Genomic DNA, 27,883 nt, shown 5'->3' with positions numbered 1-27,883 from the left:
CTCTGCAGTTCCATCCATGCTGCTGCAAAGGGTGGAAGCTCCTTCTTTCTTTCTGCTGCATAGAATTCCATTGTGTAAATGTACTATAGTTTTTATCCCTTCATTTACTGATGAGCACTTAGGTTGCTTCCAGCACTTGGCTATTGTAAATTGTGCTACTATGAACATTGGGGTGCATAGGTTTTTTTTAATTGGTGTTTCAGGGTTCTTAGGGTATAATCCTAGCAGTGGAATTGACAGGTCAAAAGGCAATTCCATTTTTACTTTTCGGAGGAAATTCCCTTTTGTTTTTCATAGTGGTTGCACGAGTCTGCGATCCCACCAATAGTGCACTAGGGTTCCCTTTTCTCCACAGTCTCTCCAACACTTGTTTGTTGATTTGTTTATGATGGTCATTCTGACTGGTATGAAGTGACATCTAATTGTCATTTTAATTTGCATCTCTCTGATGGATAGTGATACTAAGCATCTTTTCATACGTCTCTGGGCCGTCTTTATGTCCCCCTTGGAGAAGTGTCTGTTCAAGTCAAACCCTTGTCTGAGGTATCATCGGCAAATATGTTTTCCCATATAGTTGGTTCTCTTTTCATTTTAATGCTGTTTTCTTTAGCCATTCAGAAGTTTTTTATTTTGAGGAAATCCCATTTGTTTATTCTTTCCTTTATGTTCCTTGCTTTAGGGGACATATCAGTGAAAATACTGGTGCATGGAATACCTGAGATTTTCCTGCCTAAATTCTCCTGAAGGACTTTTATGGTGTCATGACTTATACTTAAGGTTTTTGTCCAACTTGAACTTATTTTTGTGTATGGTGTAAGTTAGTGATCAAGTTTCATTTTTTTGCACGTAGCTGTCCAGCTCTTCCAACACCGTTTGTTGAAGGGCCTATTTTTGCTCCATTTTATGCTGCTGCCCTCTTTGTTGAATATTAATTGACCATAGAGACTTGGTTTTATTTCTGGGTTCTCTGTTCTGTTCTATTGGTCCATGTATCTGTTCTCACACCAATACTGGGCTTTTTTTATTACAGTGGCCATGTAATACAGTTTGACATCAGGTATTGTGATCCATCCTACTTTGTTCTTCTTTCTCAAAATTGCTGCAGCCATTTGGGGTCATTTATGGTCCCATATAAATTTTTGAAGTGTTTGTTCCATATCTGTGAAATATGACATTGATACTTTAATAGGAATTTCATTGAACCTATAAATTGCTTTGGGTAGTATGGACATTTTGATGATGTTGATTCTTCCAGTCCATGAGCATAGTACATGCTTCCATTTGTTTGTGTCTTCCTTAATTTCTTTCTTCACTATTGTGTAGTTTTCTGAGTACAGGTCGTTTACCTCCTTGGTTAGGTTTATTCCTAGCTATTTTATTCTTGTTGCTATATCAAATGGGATTTTGTTTCCTGATTCCTGTTTCTGATATTTCATTGTTGGTATACAAAAATGTCTTTGATTTCTGGATATTGACTTTGTATCCCACTGTTTTGACAGATTCATTTATTAGGTTGAGTACTTTTTTGGTGGAGTCTGTAGGATTTTCCATGTACACTATCATGTCATCTGCATACAATGACGATATTGTTTCCTCCTTTTTGATTTGAATGCCTTTTATTTCCTTCTCTTGTTTGATTGCTGTGGCTAGGACTTCCAATACTATGTTGAATAGAAGTGGTGAGAGTGGACAACCTTGTCTTATTCCTGATCTTAGTGGAAAAGATTTTAGGTTTTGCCCATTGAATATGATGTTGGCTGTAGGTCTCTCATATATGGTCTTTATTATGTTCAGGAATGCTCCTTCTATTCCCACTTTGCTGAGTGTTTTTTATCATAAATGGGTGTTGTACCTTATCAAATGCCTTTTCTGCATCTATTGATATGATCATGTGACTTTTGTCTTTGCTTTTGTTTATGTGATGTATTATGTTTATTCATTTGCAAACATTGTACCATCCTTGCATCCCTGGGATGAATCCCACTTGGTCATGGTGTATGGCCTTTTTAATGTATTTCTAGATGCAGTTTGCCAATATACTGTTGAGTATTTTAGCATCTATGTTCATCAGCAACATTGGCCTGAAGTTTTCTTTCTTTGTTGTGTCTTTATCTGGTTTTGGGATTAGGATGATGCTGGCTTAAAAAAAGAGTTTTGGAGTCTTCCATCTTCCTGGACTTTTTGGAATAGTCTGTGAAGGATAGGGGTTAGCTCATCCTTAAATGCTTTGTAGTATTCTCCTGTGAAACCATCTGGTCCAGGGCTTTTGTGTGTTGGAAGTTTTTTGATTACTGTGTCAATTTCGTCAGCTGTTATTGGTCTGTTTAGGTATACATATAACTTTAGAAATAATCATAAGATACCCACATTGTGAATGAATGTTGTTGTTGTTTTTTCACTAAACATTTTTTTCCCTCTGTTTGTGTGTTTAGTGTCTGGGTGTCAGGGTTGGGTTCTATCTAGTGGTTCTAAGGATGGAAGATCTTACAGAGGCATCTGGGAGAACACAGGAGCCAGAGCCCAGGTATCCAAGGAAGAAAGTCTTATGAACACAGATGTAGGAATCACCAAGTTGTGTCTACTTAGCAGTTCTCCCTAAAGCCATTGTTTATTCAAAGCCATGAAATAAATGGTATGCAGAGTGATGTTTATCTTAAAGTTCAGCATTTCATTATGAACTGGGGGTGTTTCTGTCCCATCCAAGTTGTTCCCACGAAAGAAGTCAGTATGCAAAACCAGGGAGGGGGAAATGAGCATCCCAGTCATCAGAGCAGCTGCAACCAAAGAGCCTGGCCAGACAGCTTTGCCCAGTAATGTCCTGTATCACTATAGAATCTAGATCAGTATCTCAGGAGGGGTTGTGTCTGATTTTAAACCTCCTACTTATCAAAAAAATAGTTCCCTTGTAAGATCCCTACTACTCTTCCTAACCCACTTCCACCAGCAGACTCCCTAGGCTGTCAAAGAAATTTTTGAGAAAATTAAGTGTGTGTATGTGTATGTGCATATGTACATATGTATGTGTCTTCAATGTTTAGGGAATCTTTGGAATTCAAAGTGAGAGAAATAGAAATGGCTTAGGGAAGCTAATGGTTGTAGAAGAGTCTAGAAGTCAATACTAGGAGAAATCTGTGGAGGGAACTGCAGCTGTGTAGGGAACTGGTCATGCAGGGGGCCCTAACTGGTGGGAAGAATTGAAGGGTGATCAGGCAAGTGTGGCTCAGTGCTCATAATATGAATGCTCTGGGGAGATCAATGGAGCACAATCATAGGAAACAGGTGAGGAATCCTGTGACTAGGATTGGTCTCAAAGCCCAGATATGAGACTAAAATCCAAAGGCAAAACAGGATGAGCAGGAATGTCTGGATGCTGTTATCTGATCTTTTGAAGTCAAGATTTCAAGGAAGTACTTTCTTCTAAAGATTCAGAATTGTCCTGCCTCTAGAAAGTATAGAAGGGTAACTGAGAGTTCCTGGAGAGGAGAAAGGAAGGGGGTCATATTCCAGAGACCTTAAATGTAGACAGTTAAGTCATACAGGATCAGAAAAGAAAGCTAAGTGTTTGTTCGCAGCCATTCATATATAAATATGATTTCATTCAGTCAGACATCTTTCCTCCATACCCCAAGTGAAGTGTGGTCAGCTCTCTGAGTATGGTTTTTACCATAGGTTAAATGCAAAACAATTTTAGAAGGTACATTTTAATTTTGATATCTAACAACATTAAAAAATATGATTCACCTAATTCCACTGATACTTTGGTTTCACAAATATCATAAATGTGCAGAAATTATGGCAGTGTGGAAGACATTGACTACAAACAGTGGACTCAAGGGGGACTGTGAGGTATGAGGTAGTTTGCTGTCTACAGTAGTCTTGGATTGGGGGCAGTGGAGAGTTGAGAGCATTATGAAGGTTCTAAAAGACAGAGGAATGCAGGAGTGCAGCAGGAAAGAACATTTCCTAAAAGACAGTTCCATGCCTTCATGCTTTCCTGCTTCTGGGGGTTGGGCTTTGCAATGTCCAAACTACTAGCTAAGTCATTCTGTAGTCAGTAAAATTGTATGTTTAACAGCATTTTTGTAGCTTATTTATATACCCTTCCTGTAAATCCTAACCTATGATGACAGAAAGTGCATCAGTGATTGCCAACTCAGTGATTACCTTTGCCAGTACTTGAACTTCATGTAAGTGGAAACACACAATATTTACACTTTTGTGTCTAGCTTTCTTTCCTCAGCATAAATATTTTGAGATCCACTCCTGCTGTTGCATGAATTAGTAACTCATTCTTTAATATCACTGAGTATGACTATGCCACAGCTTGTTTAATCACTCATCTGTTGATGGGTATTTGAATTGTTACCAGTTTTTAGCTATTGTGGATAAATTGCTGTAAACATTCTTGTACAAGTCTTTTGTTAGAAATGTGTTTTCATTTTTTTAGACAAATACAAATTATTGAGTCATGGTATAGGTGTATGTTTTACTTTATAAGAAAATTTTATTTTTACTGTTTTACATCAGCACTAGCAAAACATGACAGTCATAGTTGCCCCATGTCCTCACCACTAGTGTGGTCAGGCTTTTTAGTTTCAGCCATACAAATAGACATGAAAGAGCAGCTTCAATTTACATTTCCTTAGTGCTAAGCATTTTTTCATGAGCTTATTGTCCATGCATATGTCTTCCTTCATGAGGTTTTATTCAAAGCTTTGTCTCATTTTTTTAAAGTTGTTAGTCTTTTTTATTATTAAAGGATTTATTTTTTAATATATTTTATTGATTATGCTATTACAGTTGTCCCATTTTCCCCCCTTCACTCCCCTCCACTCCCCTCCACCCTGTACACCCTCTCCAACCCATATCCCCCCCTTTAGTTCATGTCCATGTGTCATACTTATAAGTTCTTTAGCTTCTACATTTCCCATACTATTCTTACCCTCTCCCTGTCTATTTTCTACCTACCATCTATGCTACTTATTCTCTATACCTTTTCCCCCTCTCTCCTCCTCCCACTCCCCTGTTGCTAACCCTCCATGTGATCTCCATTTCTGTGATTCTGTTCCTGTTCTAGTTGTTTGCTTAGTTTCTTTTGGTTTTGCTTTAGGTGTGGTTGTTAATAATTGTGAGTTTGCTGTCCTTTTACTATACATGTTTTTTCTTTATCTTCTTTTCTTAGATAAGTCCCTTTAACATTTCATAAAATAAGGACTTGATGATGATGAATTCCTTTAACTTGACCTTATCTGAGAAGCACTTTATCTGCCCTTCCATTCTAAATGAAAACTTTGCTGGATAGAGTAATCTGGGGTATAGGTCCTTGTCTTTCATGACTTGGAATACTTCTTTCCAGCCCCTTCTTGCCTATAAGGTCTCTTTTGAGAAATCAGCTGACAGTCTGATGGGAACTCCTTTGTAGGTTACTATCCCTTTATCTCTTGCTGCTTCTAGGATTCTCTCCTTCATTTTTATCTTGGCTAATGTAATTATGATGTGCCTTGGTGTGTTTCTTCTTTGGTCCAACTTCTTTGGGACTCTCTGAGCTTCCTGGACTTCCTGAAAGTCTATTTCCTTTGCCAGAATGGGGAAGTTCTCTTTATTATTTGTTCGGATACGTTTTCAGTCTGTTGCTCTTCCTCTTCCCCTTCTAGTACCCCTATAATTTGGATGTTGGAACGTTTAAAGATGTCCTGGAGGTTCCTAAGCTTCTCCTCGTTTTTTTGAATTCTTATTTCCTCATTCTTTCCTGTTTGGTTGTTTTTTTCTTCCTTCTGGTCCACTCTATTGTTTTGAGTCCCAGTTTCCTTCCCATCACTGTTGGTTCTCCGTGCATCTTCCTTCATCTCTTTAATGGTAACCTGCATTTTTTCATGTAATTTGTGCTCAAAATCAACCAATTCTGTGAGCTTCCTAATCACCAGTGTTTTGAACTGTGCATCTGATAGATTGGCTATCTCTTGGTCGCTCAAAAGAATGAGCCCTGGGGCATTGATCTGTTTTTCTGTTTGAGACATAGCTCTCTCTCTGTTTTTTGTGGGGTTTTTTTTTTTTTTTTTTTGGTCTGGTCACTCCTGTTACTATGAGGAGTGGAACCTTAGGTGTTCACTGGGGCTGGGCACCCCAGTGGCTAGATTGTGACGTTGTATGTGGGGGCAGGGGAGAACAATGGTGGTAGGTCCATTCTCCCTGGACCTTAGTCCCTTCCCTGGGATCCTGGGCCGTGTGTTCTGCCCTGGTCCACAATCACCGGCCCACTGGGTCCACCAGCTGCCGCCTGCACACTCAGGGTCCACCTGCTGCGATCTTGCACGCCCCAGATGCCTTACGTGCCCAGTCCTCCCCATTCTCCATGCACTGCGATGCGTACCTGGCTGCTCCTCTCTACCCCTCCTACCGGTCTGGATGAACGGGTCTACTTCAACTTCTTGGCTGTCTGACTTCCATTCAGATAAATTCTCTGTTAGCTCTGGGTGTTATTCTGCCTCTAAATTGTTGTTGTTCTAATCTTGGTTGTGCATGGAGGTACGGTGCGTCCACCTATGCCTCCATCTTGCCAGAAGCCCCCAGGATTTCTTTATATATTCTACATTTCTTTGTTAAATACATGCAGAGTGATTATTTTCTCCTAGTCTGTCACTTGCATTTTATTTTCTCAATGGTGTTATAAAGAGGTCTTTAACTTTTATGAAGTTCATTTTATTATGTTTCTCTCCTGTATGGTTAAATGCTTTCAGTGCCCTTTCTAAAAAATTTTCGCCTATACCATGGTCATGCAAATATTTTCCATTTTTTTTTTATTCTAACAGCTTTAGAGTTTTAGATCTTGTGTCCAGATGTATTCTTCTGCTGAAACGAACTTTTGTATGTCGTATGAGGTAGGGATCAAGTCCCTCCCCACTATACACACGTGCATTTGTCCAGTTGTTTCAGCATCATTTTTCTCCATTAAATTGTTTTGGCACATATGTCACAAATCAATTGACTACCTAACACTCTCTGGTCTATTCCATTAATTTATTTGTTTACCAGTATGCCAATACTATAGTCTTAATTAATATTACTTTATAGAAAGTTTTGAATTCAGATAATTTAAGTCTTCCAATGTACTTTTTTCAAGAATTTGGCCACTCTAATCCCTATGCTTAGAACCAACTTGTCAAGTTGTACAATGAAGTCTTAAGATTTTGATTGATAGTGAGTTGAGTTTATAGATCAACAAGGAGAGAATGGTCAGCTTGTCGATTATGTGTCTTTCATAAACATGATATATCTTTCCATTAATTTAAGTAATCTTTAATTTCTTTAAATAATATATTACTGTTTGCAGTATGTAGATCTTATATGCCTTTTGTTAAATCTAGACTAAAGTATTTTATGGAGTTTTTAGATGAAGTTTAATATAGAAAAGGAATCTTTATAATAAATAAAATTTATTGTAAGAGAAAAAAATTGATTTTTACGTATTAACCTTATATGTTGTGAAATTGCTAAATTTATTAGCTCCAATAGTTTTTTTGTAGATTTCATAAATTTTTACATAAACAATCATTCATCTGTGATTAGTAAGCTTTATAATTCCTTTTCAATCTTTGTCTCATTTATTTTTCTTATCACACTGGCAAGGACCTACAGCACAATGTTGACTTGTTCCCTAGTCCTTAACATTTCACCATTAAATATGATAGCTATAGGATTTTTATAGATGTCCTTTAAGGAGCTTCCTTTCTACTCCTGGATTGCTGAGATGTTTTATCATGCATGGTGTTAGATTTTATTCAGTGCTTTTTCTGCATCTATTTGGGATGATCATATTCTTGTTCTCTAACCTGGTAATATAATAAATTACATTGATTAATCTCCTAATGCTAAAGCCTGATGGGACAAACCCCACTTGATCACAATAAATTTTCTTTTTATATAAGGCCAAATTTGATTTACTAGCATTTTATTAATGAGTTTTGTATCTATGTTTATGTGGGATATTGGTCTGCAATTTTCTTTTTATATAATCTACATGTCAAGTTTTGGTATCAGGGTTATGTTGGCCCACAAAGAATTAGGAAATATTTCTTTCTCTTCTATTGTCTGAAGGATTGTGTAAGATTGGCATTATTTTTCATTAACTGTCTCATAGACTTCATCAATGAAATCATCTAAGCCTGGAAGTTATGGGGGGCAAGTTTTTATTATAAATTTGAATTGTTGAGTTCTTGAGTTATAGCACTATTCAGATTTTATTTATTTCTTTTTAAAACTTTTTTAATACTAAGGAAATTTTTTTCATAGCTTTTAGAGGGAGAGGAACATCAATGTAAGAGAGAAGCATTAATCTGTTCCTCACTAAGACCTGGGATCGAACCTGCAACCTAGTTATGTATCCTAACCAGGAATCAAACCTGTAGCCCTTTAGTTACAGGACAATGCTCCAACCAGCTGACCCACATCAGCCAGGGAAGATTTTTCTATGTATTCATGTATCAGTTATTTTAAGTTGTGTTTTCAAAGAATATGACTATTTCATCCATGTTATCAAATTTACTTGCATAAATCTATTTATAATATTCCTTTATTATCCTTCAAATATCTGCAGGCTCTGTGAAAATAACATTTTTGATATTCATAATTTTTGTTTCATATAACATCATGATTATTCTTGCCAGCAGCATATTAAACTTATTAAACTTTTAAAGAACTAATTTATGATCTTATTATTTTCATTACAGTTTTTATGATTTCTATTTCATTGAGTTATTCTCTTATCTTTAGTATTTCCTTCCTTCTGTTGACTTTGGCTTTTGTTTTGCTTTGCTTTTTGTGGCTTCTTAAGATTAGATCATTGAATTACTTCCAGCCAAGATGGAGGTGCAGATAGATACACTTTGTCTCCTCACACAACCAAAAGAAGGACAACAACATATTTAAAAACAAAAAATAACAAGAACTTCCAAAAAATTGACCTGTATGGAAGTCCAACAACCAAGGAGTTAAAGAAGAAATATTCACTCAGACTGGTAGGAGGGGTGGAGACAGGCAGCCAGGGCAGAGAGAACATGCAGCAAGGTGGCAACTGGAGGACTAGGCAGTTCCACATTTGCATGCGGATAAACTGGGAAGGACAACTGGGGAGCAAGACAGACCACATAACCCAGGGTTCCAATGTGGGGAAATAAAGCTTCAAAACCTCTGGCTGTCAAAACCTGTGTGGGGGGCGGGGTGTGGTGGCAGGACAAACCACTAGCCTCATAGGAGAGTTCATTGGCAAGATCCACAGGGTCCCAGAATGTACACAAGCCAGTCCACCTGGGAAACAGCATCAGAAGGGCCTAACTTGCTTGTGGGTAGCAGGGGAAGTGACTGAAAGCTGGCCTAGAGCCAAGCAAGCAGCATTGTTTGCTCTCAGACACCTCCCCCATATACAGCACCACAATGGCAGCCATGTAGGTTGCTCCACCCTGGTGAATACCTAAGGCTCTGTGCCTTACAATTGTAACAGCTGTGCCAAGACAAAAAAAATATGGTTCTAATGAAAGAACAGATGAGAGCACCAGAAAAAAATACAACTAGGCAATAAAGAGACAGGCAGATGCAGAATTCAAAACACTGGGAATCAGGATGCTCACAAAAGTGGTTGAGTATGATCACAAAATAGAGGGGGAAAGGAAGGCTATGCAAAGTGAAATAAAGAAAAATATTCAGAGAACAAACAGTGAAGGGAAGGAAGCCAGGACTCAAATCAATGATATGGAGCAGAATAAAGAAGTAAACATTCAACTGGAACAGAATGAAGAAACAAGAATTTGAAAAACAATGGGGAAAGGCTTAGAAACCTCCAAGACAACTTTAAATGTTCCAACATCTGAATCATAAGGGTGCCAGAAGCAGATGAATAAGAGCAAGAAATTGAAAACTTATTTGAAAAAATAATAAAGGAAAACTTCCCTAATATGGCAAAGAAAATAGACTTCTAGGAAGTCCAGGAATCTCAGAGAGTCCCAAAGAAATTGGGCCCAAGGAAGCACACACCAAGGCACATCATAATTACATTACCCAAGTTTAAAGATAAGGAGAGAATCTTCAAAGCAGCAAGAGAAAAGGAGACAGTTACCTACAAAGGAATTCTCATAAGGCTATCAGCTGATTTCTGAAAAGAAACCTTACAGGCAAGAAGGGACTAGAAAGAAGTATACAAAGTCATGAAAGGCAAGGACCTACATCCAAGATTACTCTATCCAGCAAAGCTATCATTCAGAATGAAAGGGCAGATAAAGTGCTTCCCAGACAAGGTCAAGTTAAAGGTGTTCACCATCACCAAGCCTTTATTGTGTGAAATATTAAAGGGACTTATCTAAGAAAAAGAAGGTCAAAACCATGAACAATGAAATGACAACAAACTCACAACTTCAACAACTGAACCTAAAAAACAAAAACAAAGTAAGCAAACAACTAGAACAGGAACAGAATCAGAGAAATGGAGATCACATGGAGGGTTATCAGCAGGAATGGGAGAAAATGGGGGAAAAGGTACAGGGAATAAGAAGCATAAATGGTAGGTACAAAATAGACAGGGGGAGGTTAAGAATATTATAGGAAAGGGAGAAGCCAAAGGTATTACCAATGGACATAAACTAAGTGGTGTGGGGTTGGGGGTGGGGGGAATGCTGGTGGGAGGAGTGATGCCAGGCAGAGGGGAATAAAGGGGAGAAAAAAATGTGACAACTGTAATAGTATAATCAATAAAATATATTTTTAAAAAAGATTAGATCATTGGTATTAGGCTTCCTTTTTCTTTTTGAATATAAACATTTAAAGCTGTGCATGTCCCTCTAAGAGCTGCTTTAGCTTCTTCCACAAAATCATCTAGTATATTTTAATCACTACTCAGTTCAAAGTACTTCCTAATTTCCCTGTGATTACTTCTTTTATACATGGGTTATATAGAAGTTTGTCATTTAATTTCCAAATATTTGGGGGTTTTGTTCAAGATATCTAATTTTTGTTTCTTTCTAACTTAATTCTGTTATAGAGAAATAATTTTAATCTTTTGCAAGTTTTTGAGCCTTATTGTATAGCCCAGCTAGACATGGTCTAGCTTTGTGAACTTTCTGAGAGCACTTAAAAAGAATACCTGTTCTGCATTTATCAGTTTAGGCCAAGCTGGTTGATATTGTTGTTTAAATGTTATACCCATATTGATTCCTTGCCTATTTGTTCTATTAGTTTCTGAGACTGGTGTTAAAATCTTCAATTATGATTATTATGTATTTTCTGTTTCTCTATTTAGTTCTAGTACATATTTTGGGGCTATCATGTTAGATGCATACATATTTATGAAATGCACCCCCTTATCTTTAGTGATAATCCTATGTTAATTCCATTTTGTCTGTTATTCATAGAGCCACATAGCTCCCTATGCTTATCATTTGCATGGCATATCTTCTTACATTCTTCTATGTTCAGTCTATCAGTGTCCTTAGTTATCTTGCTTTTAAAAAATCATTTTTACAATCTCTGGTTTTGAATTCAAGTGTCTAGTTCAGTCACATAAAGTATAATTAATCTTATAACAAAAGTTAACTTTACCATTTTGCTATTTATTTTCTACTGTTGCATCTGGTTTTCATTCCCATTTCTCCTTTTCCATTGTCTTATGGGTTAATTAAATATTATTCATCTTTGATTTTAATTGCTCGGATGGCATTTTAGTTATACTACAATCTATAATCTTTTTAGTAGTTGCTCTAGAGAACATAATATACATCATTAGCTTATTACAATGTATAAAGAGCTAATATTTTATCACCTGTCATAAGTCGTGAGGAACTTTTAACAATATATGACTGTCTGGAAAAAATCCAGCACCTGTTAATATAACAAAAACACTTTGTATGATATCATTGTAACCTGGCAACCAAGGAGTGTGGACTGGAATTTGCATGCATGAACAATGATGACTTCACTGTACTAGTCAGTGGAAACAGTAGATGCCAGTGAGTGAACAAGCATACTATGTGGCCATTGCATTCAAAATGACTGAGCAAGTAGAGCAACAAAACTGCATCAGATTTTGTGTTAAGCTTAAACATTCGTCCACAAAAACAATTTAGATGATTCAAGAGGATTTTGGTGATGATGCAATGAGTATAGCACAAGCAAAAGTGTGGCACAAATACTTCAAAAATGGTCGAGAATCTGTTGAAAGCAATTCACATTCTAGAAGGTTCACCACAAGTAGAGAGTGTTGAACGTGTACAGGCTGCAATCAACAAAGATTGGCAACTGACAGTATGGAACTAAAAGCCAATCTGGAGATTCCAAAAACTACTATGTCTGAGATTTTGATGCAAGATCTTGGCATGAAATATGTTATGGCAAAATTCATTTTGTGGCTTCCGCTACCAGAGCAGAAGGAACATCGTGTTGCAGTTGCTAATGACTTGATTCAAACCACTACCAATGAACTAGATTTCCCCAAGAAGGTCATAACTGGAGATAAATCATGGGTCTATGGCTATGATCCAGAAACAAAGGCCCAGTCATCCCAATGAAAATTTCCAGACCTGAATAAGGTGTTGCAAAGTTGTAGCAAGATCAAGTCCACATTAACTGTGTTTTGATTGGGAAGGTGTTGTCCATCATGAGTACACCCCTCCAGGCCAAACAATTAATAAGGAATACTACCTCAATGTTCTTCATTGGTTGAGAGATGCAATACAATGAAAACAGCACACCTATGGGCAACCGGTAATTGGCAGCTTCATCATGACAATATACACACTCATGCATCATGCATCATGCCTCATGCAGAGTTTTTGGGCAAAACATCAAACCACCCAGGTGACTCAGCACCCCCACAGCCTAGATTTGGCACCCTGCAACTTCTGGCTTTCCCCAAACTAAAATCACCTTTGAAAGGGAAGAGATTTCAGACCATTGATAACATTCAGGAAAATATGACAGCTGATGACAAGTCCACCAAAGGATTTTGCAGTGTTTTGAACAGCGAAGAGATTTTGGGAGAACTGTGTGAGGTGCCAAAATACCTACTTTGAAGGGGACTGATGCATCATTATCCTATGTACAATGTTTCATGTATCCTGTATCTTCTTCAATAAATGTCACCATTTTTTTTATTACATGGCTGGATACATTCATAATTCCACTTGTCCCTTCCTTTGTGCTGTTTTTGTCATATTCTACATCTACATAAAATATAAACCTCAAAATGCTTTGCTGTAATTTTCATTTTAAATACTCAGGTTTTTTAAAAAAAATAAATTGAGATGTAAAAGCGATCATCTTTTTTAGAATATGTACTCCCAAGTTCACAATTTCCAGTGTTCTTCATTCTTTCATATAAATTGAGTTCCACCTGGTATCATTTCCATTTAGACTAAAGGATCTTTTTGGCAATCTGGTTATACAAGTATATGAGCACCAAATATTCTCAGCTTTCATTTATCTGGAAATTTTTTATTTCACTCTAATTTGAAAAGAAATTTTTTGCTAAATATAAAATGTTAAGTACACAGTTACCTTTTTCATTTGGCATTTAAAAGATGTTGTTTAACAATTAGTAGAATTGAAGCAGTAATTAAAAAACTTCTAGCTTCCCAGGCAAATTTTATCAAGCATTTAGGGAAAAGCTAACTCCTACCTTTCTCAAACTATACCAAAAAAAAATCAAGAAGAAAGACTCCCAAACTCTTTTTTATGAAGCCAGTGCTATCCTAATTCCAAAACCAGGTAAAGACACAACAGAGAGAGAAAAGTATAGGCCAATAACACTGATGAACACAGATGCTAAAATCCTCAACAAAATATTGGCAAACTGGATCCAGCAATACATTAAAAATATCATACACCATAATCAAGTGGGATTCATCCCAGGGATACAAGGATTGTATAATATTTCCAAATCAATACACAAAACACACCACATAAACAAAATGAAAGACAAAAATCACATGATCATATTAATAGACACTGAAAAAGCATTTGATAAAGTACAGTACCCATTTATGATAAAAAATGCTCACCAAAGTCAGAATAGATGGAGCATACCTCAGCATAATAAAAGCCATATATGAAAAGCCTGCAGCCAACATCATACTCAATGGGAAAAAACTAAAAGCTTTCCCACTAACATCAGGATCAAGACAAGGAAACATAGTATTCAACATAGTGTTGGAAGTTCTAGCCACAGCAATCAGACAAAAAGAAATAAAACGCATCCAAATCAGAAAGGAGGAAGTAAAACTGTCATTGTTTGAAGATGACATGATAGTGTACATAGAAAACACTATAGGCTCCACCAAAAATTACTCAAAGTAATAAGTGAATTTGGCAAAATAGCGGGATATGAAGTCAATATTCAGAAATCGAAGACAATTTTGTACACCAACAAGGAAATGTCAGATAGAGAAACTAAGGGGAAAGAATCCCATTACTACAGCAACAAGAAAAATAAAGTACCTAAGAATAAACTTAGCCAAGGAGGTAAAAGACCTGTACTTGGAAAACTATGGAACACTGAGGGAAGAAATTATAGAAGTTACAAATGGAAGTGTATACCATGTTCATGAATTGGAAGAATTAACATCATGAAAATGTCTATACTATGCAAAGCAATCTATAGATTAAACTCAATCTATTTTAAAATACCAATGACATATTTCACAGGTTTAGAACAAATATTCCAAAAATTTATATCAAACCAAAAATGACCCCATATAGCTGCAGGAATCTTGAAAAGGAATAACAAAGTAGGAGGGGTCACAATACCTGATATTAAACTATATTACAAGGGCACTGTAATCAAAACAGTTCCTCAATGGCATAAGAACAGACACATAGACCAATGGAACAGAATAGAGAGCCCAGAAATAAACCCAAGTCTCTGTGGTAAGTTAATATTTGATAAAGGGGGCAAAAGCATAAGATGGAGTAAAAATAGCTTCTTCAACAAATGGTGCTGGGAGATCTGGAATAGTGCATGCAAAAAAATGAAACTAGACCACCAACTTACACCATACACCAGAATAGCCAGAATAAACTCAAAATGGGTAAAAGACTTAAACATAAGCCACAACAGCATAAAAGTCCCAGAGGGAAGCATAAGCAGTGAACTTTCAGATATCCCACGCAGCAATATTTTTGCCATACATCCTGTAGGGCAAGGGAAATAAAGGAAAGAATAAACAAATGGGGCTACATTAAATTATAAAAAGCTTCTGCACAGCTAAAGAAAACATCATCAAAATGAAAAGAGAACCAACCATACAAGAAAATGTATTTGCCAATGATACCTCAGACAAGAGTTTAATCTCCAAAATATATAAAGAACTCACATGACTCAATGACAGGAAGACAAACAATCCAACTGAAAAATAAGCAAAGGACTTGAACAGACATTCCTCCAAAAAGGACTTACAGAGGGTCCATAGGCACATGAAAGGATGCTCAACATCACTAGCCATCAGAGAAATGCAAATTAAAACCACCATTCTGACAAGGTCAGAATGGCCATAATTAAAAAATCAGCAGACAACAAGTGCTGACAAGATGAGAAGCAAAGGGAACCCTAGTGCACTGTTGGTGGGAATGCAGACTGGGGCAGCCACTGTGAAAAAACAGTATGGAATTTCCTCAGAAAGCTAAAAATGGAACTGCCTTTTGACCCAGGAATCCCACTGTGAGGATTATACACTAAGAACCCCAAAACACCAAACCAAAAGAACCCATGCACCCCAATGTTCATAGCAGCAAAATTTACAATAGCCAAGTGCTGGAAACAACCTAAGTGCCCATCAGTAAATGAATGGATTAAAAAACTGGGTACATTTACACAATGGAATACTACACAGTGGAGAGAAAGAAGGAGCTCCTACCCTTTGTGACAGCATGGATGGCACTGAAGAGTACTATACTAAGTGAAATAAGCCAGGCGGTGAAAGATAAATACCATATGATCTCATCTCTAAGTAGACCTAATCAACAAAACAAACCATCAAGCAAAATACAACCAGAGAAATTAAAGTAGAGAACAAACTGACAATAACCAGAGAGGAGGGGGGAGAAGGATAATAGCGGATAGATAATAAGGGAGGGGCCATCAAGGAACTTGTGTAAATGACACATGGACAAAGCCAAAGGACATAGGTTCAAGGGTGGGATAGGTGGGCCAGGGGGCCACAGTGAGGTGAAAATTGAGACAACTATACTTGAAAAACAATAAAAAAATCAAAAATAAAAAGAAAGAATCTTTATAAAAGTAGATCTACCAAGTGTAGTTCCCGTCTTTCAAAATTCAAATCCCCTTTAATTTCTTCCTGTTAAGGGTTGCTCTCTAGTACCTTCAAATAATCATTGTTTTTAATATTTGTTCAGAGTTTATAATTGTCATCTAAAGGAGGATTAGTCCAATATGAGCTACTTCACCATTTACCAGACCACTGACTTTTTACAGCATGCCATCATGCCAATGTGCCTGGAAGAAATCTCAAGCAACAAAATATTATGTAATTTACAAAAAGTCAGTTTATACACACATTTCAAAAAGGATTATATTCCCAAACTTAGGTGTACATCTTATCATTTAAAAATTAACTTGAGTTTCCTTATATAACTACCTAAGCATTCAGTCAAACATATCTAGATAAAAATACACAGGATGTTGTATTACTTTTCTGTTACTGTATGACAACTTACCACAAATTTAGTCACTTAATATAACACCCATTTGTTCCCTCATGGTTTCTAGGTATGCTATAACTGGATCCCCTGCTCAGGGTCTCACAGGGCTTCATTCAAAGCATAATATTATCCATGTTGCAGTTCTTATCTAGTTATGGTTCCTTCAAAGCTGATTCAGGTTGTCCTGACAGCAGCCTTCATCTTTTCTGAGGCCAACAGGAAAGTATCTCTCTGAAGCTTCACCTTCTTTAACAGGGCTCACCTGATTAGGTCGGGTTCATGCAGAAATTCCTCTCTTTTGATTAACTCAAAGCCAACTAATAAGTAAGCTAATCAGAGGGATTATACACAGTGTAGACACCCCAAGATGGTACTCTTGGAGGTCATGTAGAATTCAATGCATTAGAATGCAGCGTTCAGTGCACCATTGTTTATAATAATAAAGAACTAAAAACATCCTTAAAGTTCATTCCCTGGGAGCTGGTTAAATAAATTATAAATTATAGTGATTTCATACTAAATTTGCTAAGACAAAAAGGATGATTAAGATATTTTAAATAAAAAATTGCTCTCAAAGATTGTATCAGTCAATATTTAGTATACTTATGGCATACTAATGTATAGTTAATATTAAATATTCTTCTATTCATGTAAATATATATACGTGCCAGATATGATATACAACTTAAGCTGTTATTCATTTTAGAGAGGCCAGAAATATATATTCTTCTCTATGTCTCCACAACTGGGCCCAATTGAGCTCACAAACTCTCATTTGTGCTAGCAGTAAGTGACAAATCTGCCTATTTCTTTTTTCTCTTTTATTATTGTAATTTTTCCATTACTAGTTAGTTCCCTTATATCCCTGTCACCCCCACAATCACCATACTGTTATCCATGCCCATGAGTCTTTTTTCCTTTTAGCTCAATGCCTCCACCCACAACCCTCCACTCCCACAGCTGGCAGCCTGCTCTCTATCTATGAGTCTGTCTCTATTTTGCTTGTTAGTTCAGTTTGTTCATTAGATTCCACATAGGAGTAAAATCATAAGTTATTTGTCTTTCTCTGGCTGGCTTATTGCATTTGGCATAATGTTCTCCAAGTCCATCCATGCTGTTTCAAAGGGTAAAATTTTCTTCTTTTTCATGGCATTGTGTAAATATCCCACAGTTGTTTTATCCACTCATCTAATGATGGACATTTGGGCTGTTTTTGCATCTTCGCTATTGTAAATAATACATGAACATAGGGTTGCTTATGTTCTTTTGAATTAGTGTTTTGGGTTCCTTTGGATATATTTCCAGAAGTGGGTACAATAGCTAAGTCAAAAGACAGTTCCATTTTTAATTTTTTGAGATATCTCCATACTGCTTTCTGCAGTGGCTATACCACTCTGCATTTCCACCAATAGGGCAAAGGGTTCCCCTTTCTCCACATCCTCATCAGCACTTGTTGTCTGTTAATTTATTGATGATAGCCATTCTAACTAGTGTGAGATGATATCTCATTGTGGTTTTTATTTGCATTTCTCTGATGATCAGTGATGTTGAGCATCTTTTCATATGTGTGTTGGCCATCTATCTGTATGTCCTCTTTGGAGAATTGTCTATTCAAGTCCTTCACCCATTTTTTAATTGGATTATTTGTTTTCTTGGTGTTGAGTTTTCTAAGTTCTTTATAAATTTTCGATGTTAACCCCTTATCAGAGGTATTGGCAAATATGTTACAGTCCATGTTGTCCTTTTATTTTTTGATGGTTTCCTTTGCTGTGCAAAACTTTTTAGTTTGACATAGTCCTATTTGTTTATTTTTTCTTTTGTTTCCATTGCCTGAGGAGATATATTAGATAAAATATCGCTATGAGCAATGTCCAAGATTTTACTGCCTATGTTTTCTTCTACAGTTTTTATGGTTTGGGGTCTAACATTTAAATTTTCAATCCATTTTGTATTCTTGTGTGTGGCATAAGAAAATGGTCTAGTTTCACTTTTCTGCATGTATCTGTCTGATTTTCCCAACAATATTCATTTAATAAACCATCTTTAGCACAGTGGAAGTGCTTCCTCCCTCTGTGAAATATTTATTAACTATAATGTGTGTGTTTACTTCTGCGCTCTCTATTCTGATCTATGTGTGTTTTTATGCCAATACGATGCTGTTTTGATTGCTATGGCATTGTAATATAGTTTCATACTAGGTAATGTGTTTTCTCCAACTTTGTCCTTCTTTCTCAGGATCATTGTTCCTATGCAGGGCCTTTTGTGGTTCCATTAAATTTTTGAAATATTTGTTCTAGTTCTGTGAAATATATCATTTGAATCTATAGAAATTTTGCTGAATCTATAGATTGCTTTGGGTAGTGTGGACATTTTAATGATGTTAATTCTTCCTGTCTATGAACATGGTATGTGCTTCCACTTATTTGTATCTTCTTCAATTTCTTTTTTCAGTGTCTTATAATTTTCAAATACAGGTCTTTTACACGCTTGGTTAGATTTATTCCTAGATATTTTATTCTTTTTGAAGCAATTGTGAATGGGATTGTTTTCTTAATTTCCCTTTGTGTTAGTGTATGATTGACATAAAAATGCAACTGATTTCTGGATATTAGCTTTGTATCCTACTACTTTGTTGAATTCATGTATCAGTTCTAGTAGTTTCTTGAAATCTGCCTATTTCAAATGTGGGTAATTCAAGATTTAAACTGAAGTCAGATCATAGTTCTCCCTCTCCATTGTTTGTTCCCTTCTTCTCCCTGGGGTAGAGGAAGTTCGTGGGGCATCGGGTATAGCCCAGTCATCAGAGGATGGCAGTGGTGCATGTTTGTTCCCACCCTGGCCACCTTTACTGCTCTAGGTGTCACTCCTGACCTGGGCGCTGACCTGCCCTCAGCGCTATCATCTAAAGCCTTGTCAGGCCCATTGCCCCCACATAGGAAGAGTCTGAGAGACTGTCCTGGAAAAGTTTTGTTCAGAAGGAAACTTAACAGGTGTAAAATTGAAAATGGGACATTCCTCTGAAAGTTGCAGTCTCCCAGGTTTCACTCTGAGAAACCAATCTCCCCAAGCTTACCTAGAGTCTCCACATCCTTCCAGTGGGTTTGCCACTGAAAGAACAAAGTCTAGAGGTTTCTTTCATGTGCCCCTGCTGCTTCTTACCTAAGCATGTCACTCCAATCTTATTCTTCCGTTGGCTGTGCTTTCCTTATTTTCTTTTCAGAGAGAAACTGCTATTACCCCATCCACATTCTTCTCTATTCTCTGCCTTTGGCCATAAATATCATGGTTTCTGCTGTGGAAAGAAACACAGACCAATAGGCACTGTGTATTTAGAATTGTCTATAGCAAGGGAGTTGGCCTCCATCATATTGGTTTTGGCAGAGACTCAAAGGCAGGCAGACTGGAAAACTTTATGGTGGAAGACTGGAAGGCCCAGGTGTGCCCTAAGTTGGGGCTGGGGCCTGGGGAAGCAGGAGGTGGGACCAGTAGTGGGGTGTCCTATGTGATTGGTTAGGGGAGCATATTTGGCTTTCTTAGCTGGTCCTAAGTTGGAATCAGGAGCAAAATCAGGGCAGCTTTCAGTTGTTAACGAAGTCCTGGCCATTTGGGACTAGTTATTTTAGGCATAATTGTTTGGCTTTCTATACAGTTTCTAGAGAAGTAACTGCTGGTCTGGTTGCTGCAGGTTGTGGGTGAGAGTTCTAACTTTATATGTGGTCTGGCCATTGTCCATTTCTACATTCAGTCTTTCACAGGTTTCACTCTGTATGTCCAAAGGCTTATTCCTCAGAACAAAGCCTGGCTCATGCAAAATCAGACTATCTTATTTGTTTTGACTTTACAAAACCTGCTTATCAGCATCAGTCAGAACCACTCAGGAAAACAAAACAGCACTAAATATTTCAAACCCAGGAAATGTAAGACAGGGAATTGGTTACATGGGTTTTGAAGGCTGAAAGAGCAACTGGAGAGGAGTGACCTTGGGAGGTAGCTCCCTGCCTGAAGATGGAGGGTGCCCAGTAAGTGGTGATGGTGGCAGAAGCCAGGGCTCAGGGTCTGAACAGGAACTCTAGGCAGCTGGTACTCAGGGCCTTGAGGAAGGGACATGACATGAGAGTGAGGGAATGTAGCACTGCTGTCTTGGCAGCTCTAAGGCAACCCAGAAAGACTGGTGCCGGTGGTGCTGAGAGAAGCCAGAAGCTGGAACCATTCTCCTCTCTGTCCTTGCTGCTGGGCAAGGCTAATGTCACAAATAGAATGGAAGTCTCTTCTCCCACCAGCAAGCTCACTTCAGAGCTCCGTTGGCAGAAACCACCTAAAAGCCGCTGGAAGGGGAATCTGGAGAATGTGGTTTGCCAAGGCCCTGGAGCTGAAGGGTATTCAGTGAAAAAACCTGCATCATGGCAAAGAGGGCAGTTTAGATGGAAAGCAACTGTGATGGTCTCCATGAGAATATCTGGGAGGAACAGGAAGAAGCATCCTTTTATATCATTCAAAACTTTCCCATCACTTTAGCATGTGTATAAGCTTGCTGCATGTACATAGATTTCTATATGTGCAGAAAATAACCTAAGGAACATGCATAGGTGTCTTCCTATGGACAGCAGAGAAGAAAGAACGAGGATGTAATGTAATTAGTATCATTCTGTATTGCTTGATTTTTTTTACAATAAGCATATTAATAGTACAACTTTTTAAAAATTTACCAATGCACATAGCAGCGCATGTAGAGTTTCCCTCTGACACATGCTGACAGATGTGCAGGGAATATGTGCTGCAAGACACCTGTGTGCTGTGTTTGGAGTCAGTGCTCCCGGTGCTTCCTGCCCCTCAGCTCATCTGTGCAATAGGGTGTGCATCCCAGTGAGGAGACAGAGGGGACACAGGACACAAGTCCACATGCACTGTTGCTAGAACACCTCAGAACAATCACAGGCACTATGCATCTGCTGGTGACCAGGGAAAATGGTGCATGTCCAGAGGGTTTGTTTAATAGAAAACATGTCCTGCTTGAAAGGAAATGCTTTTGGGGAATTTGATTTCTCTTCTTTTGGTTTTCCTCATTGGCCAGCTTTTCCCATCCTACCCCCTCTTTTGTCCATCAGGCCTCCTGATGTTCTCTTTTATTTTAGGTCCCTAAATAAACTAAAAAGCCAGGAAGTGTGTACCAAGAGAAGTGTTTCTCCAATTTGAATGTGTTGTGAGTATCTGCCTTCCCCAGTGATATGTATATAAATGCACACTACTGGGCCTTCCCCTTACAGATCCCATAAAGGAAGGATGAGTAGGCCCAGGAATTGGCACTTCAAATACCTTAAGTAATTATAAAGCAAATGACCCCTAACCACAATCAGAAAAACTTCAGAGAAAATCAAAACCAGTTTGGGGATCACCCTGTTCCAACACACAACCAACATGGTTTATAACAGCCATCCCGAGGTATTGCCTCCTTTTTATTATAAAAAGAGAAGTTATTTAATGTATTTTATTCTGAAACTCATGACTTATTGATATATTTGAGCTACCTGTGGATAATACCAAATTGGTTTGTGGTGTCTCAGGTTCCCTTGGTCACACCAACCTCTCCAGCTATGCTACAAGCAGCGGTTATAGAAATGGGCAGCTGTAATGGGAGATGCCATGCAAGTAAGGCTTTCTAAATATGTCATCAAAAAAAGTGAATATGCCCACCCATTATTTGCATTTCACTTGTTACTTTCCCTCATACTGACACTCACAGGAGTTCAATTTTACCTTTTACTTCTCCAGTTATTTCCTCCTTCCAACCCATGTTGAAGGTCACTTTTCTGGCATTGCACTGAGTCATTGCTGCTTTGTCTGTACTGCTCACAATGGCAGACACAAAGAGTTATAGTCTTTGTTGCAAACTCTGAGGGGTACAAGAGTTCCTCCTCATGGAACACTGTTGTTTTGCACAGTTTGAGTGTCTGCAACATGATAAGCAGCAAGACCTGAGAAGCCACATTTGCTTTTGCGGAGAGTTGAGTGTAAAGTAACACTGGTAAAAAGAGGCACAGATTTCAGGAAACAGAGGATGTATTGCTTCAGACTAATCCTGCCTAGCTCTAATTTCAGTTCTGATCATTTTGCTGATCAATGCTACTGGAGAAGCCCCAAGCCAAGACTGTCATGGCAACTTGTTGATTGAAAAAACACTACAGATTCAGCCAGAGAATATTACAAAGCACTGACCACACACTCGCTCAGAGTGAAACCTTCATGCCTGGGATACAGACGTTTTGGACATAATCTTTGTCTTGTAAGTTTAGAAGGATACAGAAAATGAAGCTATCTACGTATGTAAAGAATAATATGAAGTAGTACATAATTCATTGTGGACAATATGATTTGAAGTGTCATGTAAATTCAGAATAGAAAAGCCCACCAATGGACTCAAGAGGGGCAACTTCCTAAAGATGGGGGAAACTGAAGCCCCCCAGAAAATAGAGCATGGAAAACAATGGGATGGCCATGATCTGTATACAAAGTGCCCACAGATCAATACAGGAAATAGATATAAGAGAGGGGCGTTGGAGATAAAGATGGTGAATCCAACTCGAGCCATAACAACTCTGAGATCTGGACAAAGGGCCCCTCAGGGCAAAACTGAACTCCCCCCATTTAGGGCAACCGATATACACATAAAATAAACTCACAAATGGTAGCTTAAACAAATGAGGGGCTTATTGTTTCACAAAACAAAGAATCTGAATGTCAGAAGTTTAAGATGGTCTCTTGTTCCACCATTCCATTTCATGGTCACAAGATTGCTGCTCCATCTCTGGCATCACATCCACAAAGCACGTGAAATAAGAAAGAATGAAAAGACCAAAGGCCCATGTCAGCAGAGTCCACTCATTTTTAGAGAAAAACCATGGCTTCCCCAAAGCTCCACTTTGTGGTCAGAACTTTCTGCCTCTGCCACTCCCACTGCAGCAACAGTCATGAAGGGAATGTTTTCAGTGAAGGGGCTGCTCTGGACACACAGGGAAGGAGAAATCCATATTGCATGGCCCACTGGCAGAGTCTGGCCCAACAAACACACATTTTCCACTTCACTTTTACCAAGTGAGTACTTTGTGTCAGTCACTGGATTAGGTACCGAGAATGGGAAGATAAGAATAGCAATTCCTATCTATTGTGCTTTTAAGATGGGTAAAACACTACTCAACACTTTACCCACCTGAAATTCTGTATTATCTACTTTTATTGACATAGTTCATCTTCTTAATAAAAAAAATAGAGTCTAAGTCAATCTGTCTCCAGAACTGTATTTTCAATATAAAACACTTCTCCAAGACAGATCCCTTTGGAGGTATGGTAGGGGTACAAGGTGAATAAATAGATACTATAATTTGGTAAACACTATTCTAGGCCCAGAAAGTAGTTGGGGGCAAGGAGAGTTCAGTAACACATTTGCCAGGGATACTGTAGGAAGACACAGAGACGATATTTAATCTTAAATGATGAATAAAATGGACAGTGGGGGCCAGGTGAGGAAGACAGCCTGATTCTGCACAGATATAGCAGTGTACATGAAGATACAAAGATAGAAGAAAAGTTTCTCATCCCAAAGCAGCAAATAGTTACTTCATTGTGACTGGGATAAAAAGTAAGTATGAGGAGGCAGCAGGACACCATTTCAGGACACAAGAGGCTTGCTCCAAGCAAGAAATTATTAAGAAATAATGAGCCTTGGACACAAGGATGGAAATGAGGAGAGAAGAACTCAGAGGAGCCAGCCATCCTTTGTGTGCGTGTGTGTGTTTTTAGGGGGAGAGTTTGGGGTGTCAAGAATTTGAATGTACTTCCCAGATTTCTAATGCAGGTGACTGGAACAACAGTAAAATTTCTAAGTACCCACAGGGGAAGTAAATTTTGTGTGAAAGAGAAGATAATGAAATCCATTTTTGACACTTTGAATTTGAATGACCCATGTAACCAGGGCAGCCTTAAGGTGTGAGGGGCTGTGGGCAAATTCTGCGTGTGTGTGTGTGTGTGTGTGTGTGTGTGTGTGTAGAGTCCATCTCTTCACATTCTTAGTTGTCACATGTGCCACTTTTGCCTGATTTCTCACAATGCCACACCATGCAAGTTTGGTTTGTATCACGCCCAACTCAGTTTCCTACCACTGCAGCTCCCTCATACCATCTATTTCACATTAGTTTTAGGGTGACCTAGGGCAATGCCATGTTGGCCTGCCATCACTACAACACTGGCTCCCCCATGACCTCTTACAGGTTTTACTGCTCTTATTGGTGATGGCCACGTGGGGTGTGCAGGACACTGTGAGTGATCACTCATTTTCTGCTCATATGGAATTTACCACTCAGTATTTTATAGTGTAGATTCAGAGCAATGTGTCTCCCAACCAGGTCTTGCCTGGCATCCTCTAGGCCACCATTGTAGTGTCCCTAGAGTAGCATCTGTCTGTGTGGGGGCCACACCCCTGCCTTCCATGCAAGCCACTAGTGGGTGGAGAGGGTAGGCTGCTCTCCTGGGTTACCCTGGCACTACTCTCACCACAGAAGCATTTGGAGCCAAATGATTCTTGTTCTTGCCATGTAAGAAGAAAGATACTTTCAAATCATTTATTGTAGAATAAGAATAACTGGTAATAGCCTGTTCAGTCTTAGGATTGTTTTCCCTATTCCTCTGAGGCATTTAAAAAAAACACATTTCCATTTAACTTTAGTTCACTCTTGAATATTCAACTAATCTTTTTCTAAATGCCAGGGAGCGAAGTGTAAATAAGCCATTCTTCATCATCTGCATCAATAAATTTAAAACCCTATCTAATTATTTATGTTCTGCCCACTTTTCCTTTCAGAGGCTGTAAGGAGACAATCAACTCTGAGTGCTGCCAGAGGGGACTCCTGGGGAGCATTTTGGGTGCATTACCACTCTCTGATTTCTCTGCCATCCTTTAATTTTATTTCCTGTCTCTAAGATACAAGGCAGCGATTTTCAATCAGTGTGCCACAGCATTCTAGTGTGCTACAAGAATTTTTAAAGCATACAATGCCTGACTATTTAGTCAGGGGCACAGATCTCTTTTCCCTTAGAGTGTCAAATAAAAAAGTGACAACAGCAAACACAACAATAGCTGTCTGGTGTGAATGAATCAAAATGATACCTATTCTTTGTAAGAGCTGCAAAAATACATTTTTTTGATATGCCACAGAATTTTAGTAATTAATTTACGTGTGCCATGAGATGAAAAAGGTTGAAAATTGATGCTCTAGGGCAGTATCTGTGTGAGTTGACCCCAGCCATCCCATGTGAGGGCCTGGGTCATGAACCCTGCCCTTACCAGCAGCTGACTTCTCTAGCCCACTAGAGTGAGTAAGTGCTTTGTGTGCAGACAGATGCAAACTTTTCCCTCTTCTTTTCTTCTTGTTAAGAATTTAGTCTTTTAGAGATTGCACTTAAATGCTCTATTGAGGAGCATCTCTACCCTATTCCCCAGTCATCAAACAACATATATGTAGCCATATGTTGGCTCAGTTACTTGTTTGTTATGAACCCAAGTGCAGGATTCCAATCTTCTAGCCAAAGGAAACATCCCTGTGTCTCGATTGCACTCTTCTTTAATTTCCATGAAGTAAACTGGGGTGAGGTCAGGGAATATATTCTGCAGGTACCTCTCTTCAGTGTTGACATCACTCTGAGCAGGGCAGGTCCTAAAAGCTCTAAAAACATGAGACTGTGGTCTCTTGCTTCAAAACTCAGGAAAACAGACTCAGACTTCTGCTGCTAAACAGTAGAAGCATTTCCTGAGCCTGTGTGTTGCCTGGAAGCTGTTAGTGTTAGCTCAGCTGTTGTGGATGGGAAGAACCCTCAGCACCTGGCAGGCCAGCTTTGCCTCCAGCTTTGCAACCTGTGCCCTCAGACCCATGTTGGGTTCTGCTGCTCAGCCTTCTTGAACAGATCTCAAACAACTCTTAAGTACTTTCTTTGAAAAATTCTCCACTAACTGTCCTGTAAACTGATTAAGTCATAAGCAATGGACCTCATGGTATTCATTTTTTTAATGAAATCTTGTTTTGTCATTGTTTAAGAGCAAAGCATCTAACTAAAATATGGCCTTTTACATTTGAACATTTTTCTTGGATCATTGATCTCTGTAAATGGAACCCTGGGAATCTTGTTGACATCTTCCCAGACTAGACCCTCAGAGAAGGATGCTAGGGCCAGTATTTATTTGCAAAGCAGCCACACAGGAGGACCAGGGAAATGGGGCAGGGAGAGAGGAAGCCAAAAAAGGGTTCACACAATGGACTGAATGTTTGCATCCTCTCCAAAATTCATCTGTGGGAGCCCTAATCCCCAATGTGCTGGTGTTTGGACGTGGGGCTTTTGAGAGGTAATTAGGTCATAAAGGTGAACCCCCTATGATGGGATTAGTGCCCTTATAAGAGACATGAGACAGATGATCTCTCTTTCTCTCTCTGCCATTTGGAGAACAGTAAGAAGTCATCCTATAAGCCAGAAAGAGGACTCCCACTTGGATAACTCAAATTGGCCAGCACCTTGGTCTTGAATGTCCAATCTGCTAAACTATGAGAAATAAATGTTTACTGTTTAAGCACCCAGTCTATGGTATTGTTGTCATAGTAGCCTGCTCTGACTAAATCAGTATTAAGCAAGTTACCATTGATGGCAACTGTTGCTCAGTTCATCTAAGGACCTCTGAGAGACCTGGAATACTTGCCTCACATAGTAGTGAGAAAGCTTGGGTATTTATCTACCAATTCTCATGTCAGCAGTTGAAGGTTTCTGGGTGGTTGGGTGCTCATTCTCTAGCTCTTCCAATTGTTTCAGCTCTGGAGTCCAGAGAAAGTTGTCAGGTTGGGAGATGGAGGCATTGAAGTTGGCTGTCAAACGCCTCCACTACAAGATCTGAAGGGATGGGGCAGGCCAATTGAGCTGTCTGCTATGCTTTCTGTGTAAGTATCAGTGTAACTGGTCAGATCTGGGACATCAGTGGCTGTGGGGTCTGGTAAGCAAGGGTGAGAGTCATAGGAAGTGAGATCAAGTAGAACTGGGAGACCAGATCAGTAGAGTATTGTAGTGCACAGAAAGGACTTTGTACTCTGAGTGAAATCATTGCAAGACTTTGAGCAGAACAGAACAGGGATATGCTGTGATGCACAATTTAAAGGTA

The sequence above is a fragment of the Phyllostomus discolor genome, chromosome 6 (genome assembly GCF_004126475.2).
Source record: "Phyllostomus discolor isolate MPI-MPIP mPhyDis1 chromosome 6, mPhyDis1.pri.v3, whole genome shotgun sequence".
NCBI classification, from domain to species: domain Eukaryota; kingdom Metazoa; phylum Chordata; class Mammalia; order Chiroptera; family Phyllostomidae; genus Phyllostomus; species Phyllostomus discolor.
Note: the sequence above shows the minus strand (reverse complement) of the source record.